The 13,272-nt window shown below is 40.4% G+C and overlaps 1 pseudogene; it reads right to left on the bottom strand.

The window, feature by feature from the left end:
- Positions 1-4,783: 4,783 nt before the first annotated feature.
- LOC108414532 lies at positions 4,784-13,272 on the bottom strand (annotated as a pseudogene).

The following is a 13,272-nucleotide window of genomic DNA, read 5'->3' as shown; positions in this document are numbered from 1 at the left end:
ATTCAGTTGGCCTGGCCAGAGTGAAGAGATTACGCAAACCTCTCTGGATTCTCAGAAAAAAAGGAACAGTATTTCCTCATTTACTTTTTACCTTATTTACTGTTTATTAGTCAAACTATCACAGTAGATAAGGAGCATTAATGTGCTACCTATTGCACTGTGGACTGAAAAGCTCTGGGTTTGAATAGTACATCTAGTGTGAAATTATATATTACTGACTGTGCATGTTTAGTAATACCATGTGTACTTCAGTGATACAAATGGCTCCTTTTATTTCAACTCTTCAATTGAACCCTTTAACTGCAGGTATATTATTTAGTCATTAATCTAATAGTTATTCTGTAATGACTATCAATTACTCAGTAACTACTATGACACTATGCTATGTAGGTTACATGGTTACAGTTGTGCCAAATTGAAGTGCTAGGGCACATATGAAGTTAAATCAGTATTATTATTTCATTATTTTCTTATTAAAATTTAAATGTTCAATACCATAATTCAAATTAAGGCCACTGATGATTCTCAGCTGATTCTTTGCTAAATATGAAAAAGTTATCTACCAAATTAAAACCTCTACAACATCTGTTTCAAATTTATGTCCAATTACCTTTAAAAAACACCCATGCAAATTAATCAGGTAATAAAATAACAGCAGTACTAGACATGATGAACACAAAGGCTCACAGCAAAGAGAAAACAGCAAAAAACAGTGAAAGCTGGCAATACACAGCTGTAAAATAAAGTTCAAATATCCATATATTAATTACAGGGGTCTGTTAGAGAAAATTTCCTCAAGCAAAGGTCTGGAAACACAGGGGTGCAACTACGTACTTTCTGAGGTGGATGCAAACATATTATCGGCGCCCCCGCTCCCCCAAAAAAACCCCGCCCCTCATGCTAAACCCCGCCCCCGCCGTCTATGTGTCCAGATCTCACTTATTCATGCACTTATAAAATACAAGACAAATATTGTACACTTTTATTGTGTTATTTCATCACATAGTATAGCAGATGATCATCTCAAATATCACAAACAAAAAACACACTAAAGTAAAAATATGTAACAGCAAATCTGAACAACAGCCTGGACTCTACATAAGATTTTTAACAAGAGTTTTAACTAAATCATTACCTTTCGTGCTTTTGCACTTGTCCATTTGTCAAGAATACTATCAAATGAAATAGACTGCGCCACATTGTTTTCAATTGAGATCACTGCTAACTGGGTCAAGCGATCATTGTTCATACTTGAACGAAGGTATGTTTTGATAAGCTTCAGCTTGCTAAAGGATCTCTTGGCAGATGCAACTGTCAGAGGCATGGTCAGGAATACTCTAAGGGCTACTGTCAAATTTGGAAACACCAAATCAAGATTCTCTTTTATGAGGAAATTTATCTTCTCTAGAGCATTGTAACCCTTCAGTAGACGGCTTGCTGGGTATATTTCTTGAATGATGTCTCTTGAAACATCACAGGTAGTCAGGGCATATCTGGTCACTGATTCCTCCAGCTCAGATATTAACTAGAGTGTTGACTAGCTAGGTTAGCTAGCTAAACAGGCTACTATAAAGAGCTATGGCTTGACTAATGTCACTCGTTTTGAAGTTAAACCGAGAAAATAACCAGTTCAGGGTTAATCAGGTCGTCGCTGGAGAACCAAGTTTAGCTTTACCGTTAGCTTGCTGCCTCACTGCTATCATTCATCTGGCTGGCTGGGTAATATTAATATGGCTAGCCTTAGCTAGCACAGTGACATACATCTTAAACTAAAAAGGCGATCTCTTCTGATTGTGTGAATCTATTGGGAACGCAGCAGTGAGGCAGCTTTGCTAGAACCCAGTGGTCCAACGCTACTTTCGTACCCTACAGTCTCGTTTTGGTAGACAAAGGTGACGTAGGTGAATAAAGCGTATAAACTGACCAACCTGCTGTCTTTCAACCACTTTGAGAAGCTTTTCTTCATCCCTACAACATCTTTTTCTCTCTCCCTCTTCCGTTTTCTGTTTTGTGCCCCGGAGAGCTTTTTTTTTCTGCCCCTCCATCCTGAACACCCTGCAGGTGCTTGCGCCACGACGAAAAAAAAAAAAAAAAAAAAAACCACACGCCTTGACGCGTTCCCTATGGGGCGCGTACTCAAGAGCCTGTGTTTGGGAGCAGTGGATGGGCGCCTGATTAGTGCTGTGCTGTTTTTTGATGTGTATTATCATACTTGAACAAACAGGTCTTACAGAAAATGCAGACTAGAAATAATTTTCCGGCATCGTTTTGGCGCCCCTCTAGTGCAGCGCCCATATGCGCCGCATACGCTGCATACCCCCTTTTTGCGCCACTGTGGAAACATAATAATGTCTAATTCCAAGACCAATTTCAGTGAAATTTCAACATTTATTGTCAGTTTATTCTTTTTAGATCATGCCATGTGAAATAACTTCCCTGACTCACTTTCTTCTCCGACTGCTGTCTTCTCTCGCCTCCTCATCGTAATGCACAGATCTGATTGGATGAGCAGAATCACGTGTGATGTGTACAACGTACGTGACTGGTCTGCAAGTTTCCCAGGCCCCTCACAGAGTAGGTACTATTTGGGTGGTGGATCATTCTGGTGTATCAGTCCACTCACTGGCCACTCTATTAGATAAGCCTACCTCGTTGGTCCACCTTGTAGATGTAAAGTCAGAGACAGCAGCTCATATGTGTCAAAACAGTTTATGTTGGTGATCCTCTAGTCCTTCATCAGTGGTCACAGGCCACTGCTGGCTGGATATTTTTGGTTGGTGGACTATTCTCAGTTCAGCAGTGACATTGAGGTGTTTAAAAACTCCAGCAGCACTGCTGTGTCTGATCCACTCAGACCAGCACAACACACACTAAAACACCACGTCAGTGTTACTGCAGTTGTTACTGCAGTGCTGAGAATGATCCATTACTCAAATAGTACCTTCTCTGTGAGAGCCCATGTGGGGTCCTGACCACAAAAGAACAGGGTAAAAGGAGGCGAACAAAATATCAGAGAAACAGATAGACTACAGTCTGTAACTGTAGAATTACAAAGTGCACCTGTATTGTAAGTGGAGGTGATAAAATGGAAAAGGAGCATAAAAACAAGGAGGTGGTCATAATGTTATGTCTGATCTGTGTATATAGTAACACGGTAGCTTAATTACTGTAAATAAATAGTAAATATTGCTTTATTGACTATCACCAATATGCATATAAACATGAAACAAAATGCTGTGTGTCTCAAAATAGCAAGAGACAAATGGTAAATCATGCTGAGAGTAAATAGTGCATTAAAAGTAACCAATGAAAAGTGGCTTCTCACAGCTACATGATACAGTGCATGTTGTAAGACATGGCTGGCTGAAGTAGCCGAGGTTTTCCCCTGGTGAACAGAAAGACGGTTCTCAGGACAGCAAAAGGTGAGTCATCTACAGTCCATAATATCTTCAAAAGATTCAGAGAATCTAGAGAAATCTCTGCAAGTAAGCGGCAAGGCAGAAAACCATTGAATTGGTTTTCTGCAAAGTGGAAGTGTCCTGTGGTCTGACGAGTCCACATTTCAAATTGATTTTGGAAATCATGGACGTCGTGTCCTCCAGGCCAAAGAGGAAAAGGACTGTCCGGATTGTTATCAGCGCAAAGCTCAAAAGCCAGCATCTCTGATGGTGTGGGGGTGTGTTAGTGCCCATGGCATGGGTAACTTGCACATCTGTGAAGGCACCATTAATGCTGAAAGGTACATACAGGTTTTGGAGCAACACATGCTGCCATCCAAGCAACGTCTTTTTCAGGGACATCTCTGCTTATTTCAGCAAGACAATGCCAAGCAACATTCTGCATGTGTTATAACAGCGTGGCTTCGTAGTAAAAGAATGCGGTTACTAGACTGGCCTGCCTGCAGTCCAGACCTGTCTCCCATTGAAAATGTGTGGTGCATTATGAAGCGCAAAATACAACAACAGAGACCCCAGACTGTTGAGCAACTGAAGTTATATATCAAGCAAGAATGGGAAAGAATTCCACCTACAAAGCTTCAACAATTAGTGTCCTTAGTTCCCAAACGCTTATTGAGTGTTGTTAAAAGGAAAGGTGATGTAACACAGTGGTAAACATGCCCCTGTCCCAACTTCTTTGGAACATGTTGCAGGCATCAAATTCAAAATGAATGAATATTTCCAAAAAACAATGAACTTTATCTGTTTGAACATTAAATATCTTGTCTTTTTAGTGTATTCAATTGAATATACGTTGAAAAGGATTTCCAAATCATTGTATTCTGTTTTTATTTGTTTTAGACAACGTCCCAACTTCATTGGAATTGGGGTTGTAACATGTTGAAGACTTTTCAAGAAAAAACAAAGCAAAACGACATTCTGTGAGAGAGAGAGATTCCACAGCTTGCTGTTAGACAGGCTTGACATCAAACAGAACACAGTCTTACTATGTTTATTTTGTATGGGATGATAGCAGCACAGAATACATATAAATTTAGTAATGTACACAGAATTGATCAAATAGATGATTTACACAGGCAGCTTACAAGACAGGTGAACAATGAGAAGATACTAAGAAAGAATTGCATATGCATCGTGGAAGGCATAAGCAAATAAACTACTATCATATATATATATTAAATATATTAAATAACCTTAAATGTATCCCTTTTGTCAGCATATCTTTATGTTTATTACCACTGCCTTCATGTTTATTATATCTGCCTAGCATTCAGGCAGCATTCTCTGAAATCTCGGGAATATCTCTTGTTTATATGTGTGAGAGTTCAGCGTGGAATCACACACATGAGGTAAGAGCTGGGGGCGTACGTGAAACCCATCTGGCCCTCTAGGCTCAGCTTCTCTCCTGGGCTTGGGGCGAATGTAAAGCATTGTAGAAGTGAGGTGAAGAACAAGAAGAGCTCCATACGTGCCAGCGGTTCCCCTACACACACACTCCTACCTGTAGAACAGTAGAACCAAAAGCAGATGGTGTAGCTGTTATCTAAAATGTCATTACTTTCTTTGCATTACACATTAGTATATTAGCAAATACAGAGCTGCATATTTGTTTCACCTGCTGAAAAGGGTAGAAAGGCCCCTCTCTTGCGGAATTGGCCTTGATCATCAAGGAAGTGTCCTGGGTTAAATGTGTTCGGTGTTTCCCACTCAGTCTTGTCGCTAAGCACAGATGACAGGTTTATTAGTGAGTGAAAGACATGAATCAGCATTGATGTATTTGTGTAGCATCTCATATAATGTTTGGGTTTTTACTACTTAATGTCAAACCTTTGGTATGAAGTATCCTCCCAGTGTTACATCTTTACTGGCACTTTTAGGGAAACCCAGAGGCACAGTGTTGCCTGCTCTTTGTATCTCATGGACGACCGCGTCAGTGTAGGGTTGTCAGCCATGCTGGGTTGACGTGACTGCCCAATCACTCTGCTTATCTCCTCTTGTACCTTCTCTTCTTATCTTATTAGGCATGTGCTATAACCTCCTTGGTAAACAGTCCTTGCTCTACATTTTCCTACATCACTAATGTGATTAAACTGTAAGTCGCTTTAGGTGGCCGTGTCTGCCAAATGCCAAAAATGTAAACATGAACAGCCTCATGTAAATGTAAACTATTGTTCTCATTATACTCCCTACTTGTGAGACTGAGAGTGGCACAGTAATTGAAGTGATTTCTGAAGTCATGCACAGATTTTATTATACACCTTACAGATGTCACAAAATCGGTCTGATTCCCAAATACAGCTGTCAGTTCTGTTCAGGGTATATACACGTTTCTACATACAGTGTTGAGGAAAAGTCTTTGCCCAATTTTGTATTTTGTCATTAAAAAGTTTCAGATCATCAAGCTAAAGTTAATATAAGATAAAGACAAACAAAGTAAACACAAAATGCAGCTTTTAAATGATGATTTCTTGAAGATAAAGATTTATTTAAAACACAAACTCATGTGAAAAAGTACATTCGGCAGCAACAATTGCAATCAGTTTTTTTGCGATAACTTGCAGTAAGTCTTTTTCACTGTGGAGGAGTTTTGTTACACTGTTCTTTGCAGAATTGGGGGTGGGGGTGCATGAAACTTTAGCAGGGCGGTGAATTTTCTTTAATTATTTTCACTCATAGTTCACTTAAAATGTTTTTAAACTTTCAGTTGCTTCCTCTATTTTGGTTCCTTTTATGTTACTAACAATTATAAACAAATAATCCTGTAATGTAAAATAAATCATTTTTACCATAGTTTATACTGTGGATGTACCCACTCTGTATTTCTGGGTATTTCATCATGAAGAAAAGACCCCACAGCATCATTGTGGATCATTCTGATCCTCCTTCAAACATGTCTTGTATAGCCACTACTAATGTCTCAATGTTAAAGCCAGCTTCGGGGTCACTGTTTTTCTACCAGATTTAAACAGAGAGGTGTTGTTTGTTGTGTATGACAGTAATAACATTATCTGTATATACATAAAAATATGGATTTTGCTAATATGACCCATCTTAAACAGACCTTCTCCATTTCTACCAGGTAAGCATCTATGAAGTCCTGTGGGTCTGAGGGACCAAAGTGTAGCCCTGGGCTAAAACACTGCTCTTATTTTGATATTTTCAAATATTTTTCTCTTCCAATTCAATGTGAATACGTGTAGTCTGTCTGAATTGGTGGAAATTAATGTGCACGCATGCGTAGATGAACGGCTATCTCATATAATATGCCGCGTTTGAGTGGAACGTACTGGAATTCCATGTGCTTGCACAACCTAGTAGGCAGAGCTCAGTAACGTTTATGTTTAAAACCTTCAGTTTTATCCTCATTTAGCGACAGTGAACTGTAACCCACCAAGTCTGCAGCATCATGTAAAGTCACCAGTTACAGTGCAGAATTACGTGAGTGATGTTTTGTGTGAATTACCACTGCTCAGAAGTGGGAGAATTAGCGTTAGCCGCTAGCTACTATGGTATGCTGCAGTGCTCGTATCCTGGACTGAGCCCGTTAGCTTTAGCCGCTAGCTTAAGCACTTTTACTGGTTCAGAGAGGAGTTTTGTGTGTACTGGACTGCGCAGTGGTGAAGACTTTATACGAGGAACATTTACGCTGCCCGATAGCACCTCGAGCTACAGGAGACGCTCAAGGTTCCACAGGTTAGCCATGGCTGGGAGCACCTGCCTGCATCACGAGATAGAGAGAGGAGAGCGAGAGAGAGAGACCTGTGGACGGCTGTGAGCACGGTTTGGTGACGTTGGTGAGAGTGGACACAGGACATTAAAACTGGAACTGTAAGCCGACTTTTCCCTTAAAAATACGGATCCACTTTATTATTTTGTTCTTTTGAGTTTGCTGGCTTGTGTAAGGGTATTATTATTATTATAATGAGTGACGTGTCATCTCAGTAATTGTGTTAAGTGGTTTAAAAAGAAAGTAATTGATCTGGCTCCATTCACTGGGTATATTGTTGCTGCTTATTACCCCAAGTTAGAGTTGGGTGGTTAAGTTTCCTTGGCCATACACTGAACTTAACAGGTGAGAACCATACCCACGAACTTGGAGTAAGTAATTATCAGCCCCCTCTACAGCAAAAGAGGGCTACAAAAGTCCTCATTGTGCTTTCTGATTTCATCAGTTAGGAAATCTATAATTTTATCATAGTTAGCAAAAATCTTCTGGTGAGGGCCAGGAACACATTCAAAGAGATTTGGGAAGGTGTTGTACAGCTACAGAGAAAGACATGACAAGATGAAGAAGTGATGAATCTTGGTTATGATTAACCCCTAGCTACCAACCAAAGTTTTATTACACACGTTCAGAACCTAAGATTAGTTCAATTAGTTTGCATTGAAGTCCCTGTAGTTACTGAATAATAATCCTTTGTATGAAATAAACCTGGATTGTTAAGGGGTTAATAGACTAACTTTCCATCAGAAACCAGATGCTTGCAGATAAAAAGGGCAAAAGGTGTTTTAACGGGGCTAGGCAGATGCATGGTCAAAAGGCAGGCGTGGGTCAATTCCAAAAGACAAACTGTTACGTGCCAGCATTGCATGCATGTTATTTTTTCTTTTTTTCTCTCTCTCCTTCCTTATACATATATGCATACACTGTAGTAGCTGGATTGTTTAGACACATTAGTTAAGGGGCGAGTGCCACCCGCTGTAATTTGGACAGGATTAGATTTATGGCTAGGCAGGTTAGATTTGTTTCCTTGGTTTATTTCTTTGGCACTGTCCATCGTCCACCCTTGTGGCTGGTTAGGCTTCATTAGTTAATGTTTTGTATATTGAACAGTCATTCTTTTTCTTTTCTTTTGATTTATATTTAGTTCTTGCTCACCGTATTGAATCGCCTCTCTACTTATAAATAACGCTCTTGTATCATACACTATTGCAAGTGGGAAGCAAAGTAAAAGACTTGAATGCAAACGCCGCTATTGTGTACTTGTGTCTTTCCCTTCCATTTCCCATTACATGCCATGTTATTTCCCCTCTCCCCCTAGCTACATCTGAGGGGAACGTATCACAAACCAAAAACAAAATGGTGATCATGTGACCAAGCAGACAAAGCCAAAAAGGGACAAGGCAAAAATGAAGTCAAAAACAGGCAAGGTTCCAAAACAACAAAAGGCAAAGTAAGAAACGAAACAAAGTAGCTCCCGAGTGGCGCAACCATCTAAGCTTTGGCCCTATCATCAGGAGATCGAGAGTTAGATTCCTGGTGATGCTACAGCCATCCATAGCCGGAAGTCCAAGAGAGCGCAATTGGCCTTGCTCTCTCTGGGTGGGTGGGATGTCTCCCTTCTCCTCCCATCACTCAACGCAATGCTAGTCAGCGCAGACATCTGTTAGCTGATGTAACAGATCTGGCGGTTGGCGCTTTCCTCTGAGTGCGTTCAGCTGTTCCATGATGTTATGTGAATGCCAGTTTGAAAAGAAGCTGTGGTTGGTTTCACAGGTCTCAGAGGAAGCCTGTGCTAGCCTTTACCCTCCTAGCGTTGGTAGCATCGTGTGATTGGGGGAGTCCTAACTAGCGGGTGGATTTGGAGATGACTAAATTGGAGATAAAATCTGGTAAAAAAAAAAAAAAATTTAAAAACCCAAACCTTGGTCAATAAACAAACAGCCAACAATGCTCAGTATGTTCAAGAAGAAGCAATACTTCGCAAGGATCTAAACTAAAGCCTGGGCTTATAAACTATCATTATCTGAGTCATATGACTACACATGTAAACACTTAGTACTTAGGAGAATGTGATCTCTGATAGGAGCGTGTGATCTCCTCAGAGGTCATGTGATTCCCCATAATGTTGAAGTCAGTTGGGATATCCGAGGGAAGTTGGAGTCGCAGGGAAGTTGCGTCATCACGTGATCTTCCTGATGATTCTGGGAAATAAGTCTTGTGACATGGATTGATGTAGTTTTTTGCAACTTCCCTCTGTGCGGCGGAAATCCCTTGTGGTCAGCCAGACTCGGTCACCTGGTTGGAATGTTGGGGTAGGACCTCTGTGGTGATCCGCTTGTTCCTTGTGGTGCTGGAGAATGTTTTCTATGCGTTGGTGGGTCTCCTCCCATATTTTTTGCTTCTACTCATCCAGTTGTCCACTGCAGGTACGTCCATGTCGGATCCTGTCCATGATGCTAATGGTGGTTGGTATCCTAGGACACACTGGAGTCAAACCTGTAGTAGAGCTATAGTAGAGCTAGAGCTGCGATTTCTGCCCATACTAAACATTTTGCCCAATCAGAGGGGTTGTCGTGACAATATATTTTCCTAAATCCTGGTTAACGTGTTCACATAGTATGTTGGTCTGTGGATGATGTAGAGATGACGGACTAATCGAAACACCAATGTTCTCAAAGAACGTAGCCCACACTTGAGACATAAACTGAGATAGATAGAATGATAGAGAGCCCGAATGGCATCACCAAGTATTCATAGTGCCCCCTGGTGGTCAAAAATGCTGTCTTCCACTCATCTCCTTCCCTCACCCGAACCAAGTTATAAGCACTACGCAAAAACGTAGCCCCTTTAAGTTGTTCTAGAGCCACGGGTACTAATGGCAGAGGATATGGATAGGCTTTAGAAATATGGTTAAGGGCCTGGTAGTCAATACATGGATGTAGTCCTCCATCTTTTTTTCTTTATGAAAAAAAAGCTAGATGCAATGGGTTACATCGAAGGCCAGATAAATCCTTGTTCTAAGGCTTATTGGATGTAAACATCTAAGGCCTTTTGTTCTTCCTGTGTAAGTGGGTATATTCTAGACTTGGGAAATATGGGGTTTTCTACTAAATCTATCGCACGATCATAGGGCTGAAGGGGTGGTAACTTGGTAGCATTTTTCTTACTGAAAACCTCTTTGAGGTCATTATATTCTATGGGTATATTCACAATGTTTGTGTCCATTTGAGGGCTTTCTACCGAGGTAGAAAATATGGACAGAACAGGAGGGGAAATGCAGGTCTTTACACAAAAATCAGACCATTTGGTAATGGTATGTTCAGGCCAGGAGATTGATTACAGGGTTGTGTTTCTCTGACCAAGGTAGTCGTAAACAGAGTTTCTTTGTGGAGTGCACTGGCCTGTAGCTCCACAGGTGTTGTGATCTTGGAGATATTCCCTAAACCAACCGGTCCCCCATCCAGAGCAGTGACTTTCAATGTGGTCTCAAGAGGTTCCACTGGGATTTGCAGGTGTTCCACCAGTCTTGCATGTATGAAGTTTTCTTCTGCTCCCATCTCGATCAATGCTGAAAGGACAAGAGAATGGGGGTGACGGTATAGAGTTACAGGTAACAACGCAGACATAGATGAAGCTTCATTCTGTGTTGTCTTTCTTCCTGAGGTAACCGTGAGGAGTCACACGGACTCGTGAACGGAGAAGCAGTAAATGATCTAATTTGATTGCTAAAATAATAAGCTGGTCAAGGGTTAAATCATCATCTTTACTGGCCAGTTCATTTAAAATTTCAGGATTGAGCCCTTGGCGAAACGAAAAGTGCAGCCTCATTCCAGCCACTACTGACAGCGAGTGTCCGAAACTCTAGTGAGTATTCCACCACTGAACGGGTTCCCTGCTGTAGTTTGCACAAGAGTTCACTGCTAACTCTCCCTGCATAGAGATGGTTGAACACCGTCTTGAATTGTTTGATAAACTGAGCATAATTCAGATGACTAATATCAGTCCAGCTGGCAGTAGCCCATTCAAGTGCTGCACCAGATAAGTGAGATACAACAAACGAGATACTTGCTTGATCAGAACTATGGGGGAGAATTCTCAAAAAAACACAAAGCATTGTAGCAAAAAACCCCAACATTTATCTTGATCCCCTTCGTATTTATTGGTTTTACTAACTAATTGGTTTTACTGAGTTTTCCACATTAACTAGAAGGAACTAGGCTTAGCGCAGTGTCAGTGAGTGTCATATTTTGTAGTTGTCCTGTCAGACTCTTTACACTGGCGACCAACTGAGCCAGTTGATCCTGTTGTTCAGCCTGCTGTTGAGCGAGTGAGTCCAAGGAAGGCACCAGCTAGAACTTGACGACCCAGAAGTTGTCCTTGTTCAGTGAGAGCCTTATGAAGAGCTTCTTAATCCACCCTCTGCATGATTGGCGAAGTATTCTGTAACATTCCGTCAGAAACCAGATGCTTGTGGATTAAAAGGGCAAAAGGACTTTAATAGGACTAGGCAGATGCATGGTCAAAAGGCAGGCGTGGGTCAATTCCGAAAGACAAACCAAAAACAAAGCGGTGATCAAGTCGCCGAGCAGACAAAGCCAAAAAGGGGCAAGACAAAAACGAAGTCAAAAACAGTCGCGGTTCTAAAACTAAAACTGATCAGACAACACAGGCAACGGTACAACAAGGGAAAAGGCAAAAGGCAAAGTAAAAAAATGAAACAAAGGTCAATAAGCAAACAGCCAACAACACTCAGAAAAAAATGCTCAGTATGTTCCAGAAGAAGCAATACTTATACTATCATATGACTGAAAAGACACGCAAATATACTACTCAGGAGAACATGATCTCTAAGAGCGCATGATCTCCTCAGAGGTCATGTGATTCCCCATAGTATTGTGGGTAATGAAGTCCTTTGGGTTATCCGTGTCAGAGGGAAGTTGCATCATCACGTGATCTTCCTGAGGATTGTGGGAAATGAAGTCTTGTGACATGGATCGATGCATGACAGACACTGATTGTCAGCACCGAGTTTTATATTACTTTTATAGTATACATTTATAGTATTTTATATACTATTTTTTTATAACTATTATTTCACTCTGCTATAATTGTTGAATTTTTACATTTAAATATTGATATTTAATTCACTTGATAAAATATTGAATGCATTTTTGGTTTTCATATGCTACTGCTTCGGACATGTGTTTAACTGAGCTATAGCTGAATAACATAATCAGCAAGGAAAATGATGATCATCTGATTATATGATAATGTAATAAAAAATTTGTGCACTGTGTTTTTCCCTTCATTGTAAATGCTGCAGCCGTAGTGTGGCATCCACAGCTACAGCTATCACATTTGTGCTTCTCTTGCCTTTTTGAAATAATTTCTTGAAGAATTCCATGTATTTATCTAATCCAGGGATGCTGTATAGTTGTAGATACATTCACTATACTGTAATTGTATAATTTGTTTTGATATTTAAATACCAATTACACACATCACATTCACTGATGAATTATTTTACAAAGGTTTAATTGTTTAACATACATGTAAATATTATCAACAGATACTATTATATGTAATGCCTCTATATATGTGCATATACTTTAGTATATAGACATATGCCTATATGTGAATATATTTAAATATTCATACCAGTTCAAAACGCTAACACACCACCACCATGTCAGTGTCACTACAGGGCTGACAATGATCACCACCCAAATAATACTTGCTCTGTGGTGGTCCTGTGGAGGTTCTGACCACTGAAGAACAGGGTTCATATGTACTATGTACTATTTTTCTTCCATTTGGGTTCTACACTGTGACGAGAACCCTTTAGTATAAAGATTACATTCCAAACTCTGAACAAAAATGGGCTGTAAGAACCAACAACACACTGTACCTACTGACCTGAGCCCGTGCAGAACCTGCCAATAGGATGGCTTCAGCATCCTGTCGCAAGACAGTAAGGAAACGCTCATCATGATATTCAAAGCGATGGCCAAATACTAGAGCAGAGATGATGTTTGAGACGGCGTTGTTCACGTAGAACTGAGGGTCAAAAGGATCTGTAAGAGGAAAAAG

The sequence above is a fragment of the Pygocentrus nattereri genome, chromosome 4 (genome assembly GCF_015220715.1).
Source record: "Pygocentrus nattereri isolate fPygNat1 chromosome 4, fPygNat1.pri, whole genome shotgun sequence".
Classification (NCBI taxonomy): Eukaryota; Metazoa; Chordata; class Actinopteri; order Characiformes; family Serrasalmidae; genus Pygocentrus; species Pygocentrus nattereri.
Note: the sequence above shows the minus strand (reverse complement) of the source record. Positions and strands in the feature narration are given on the sequence as shown.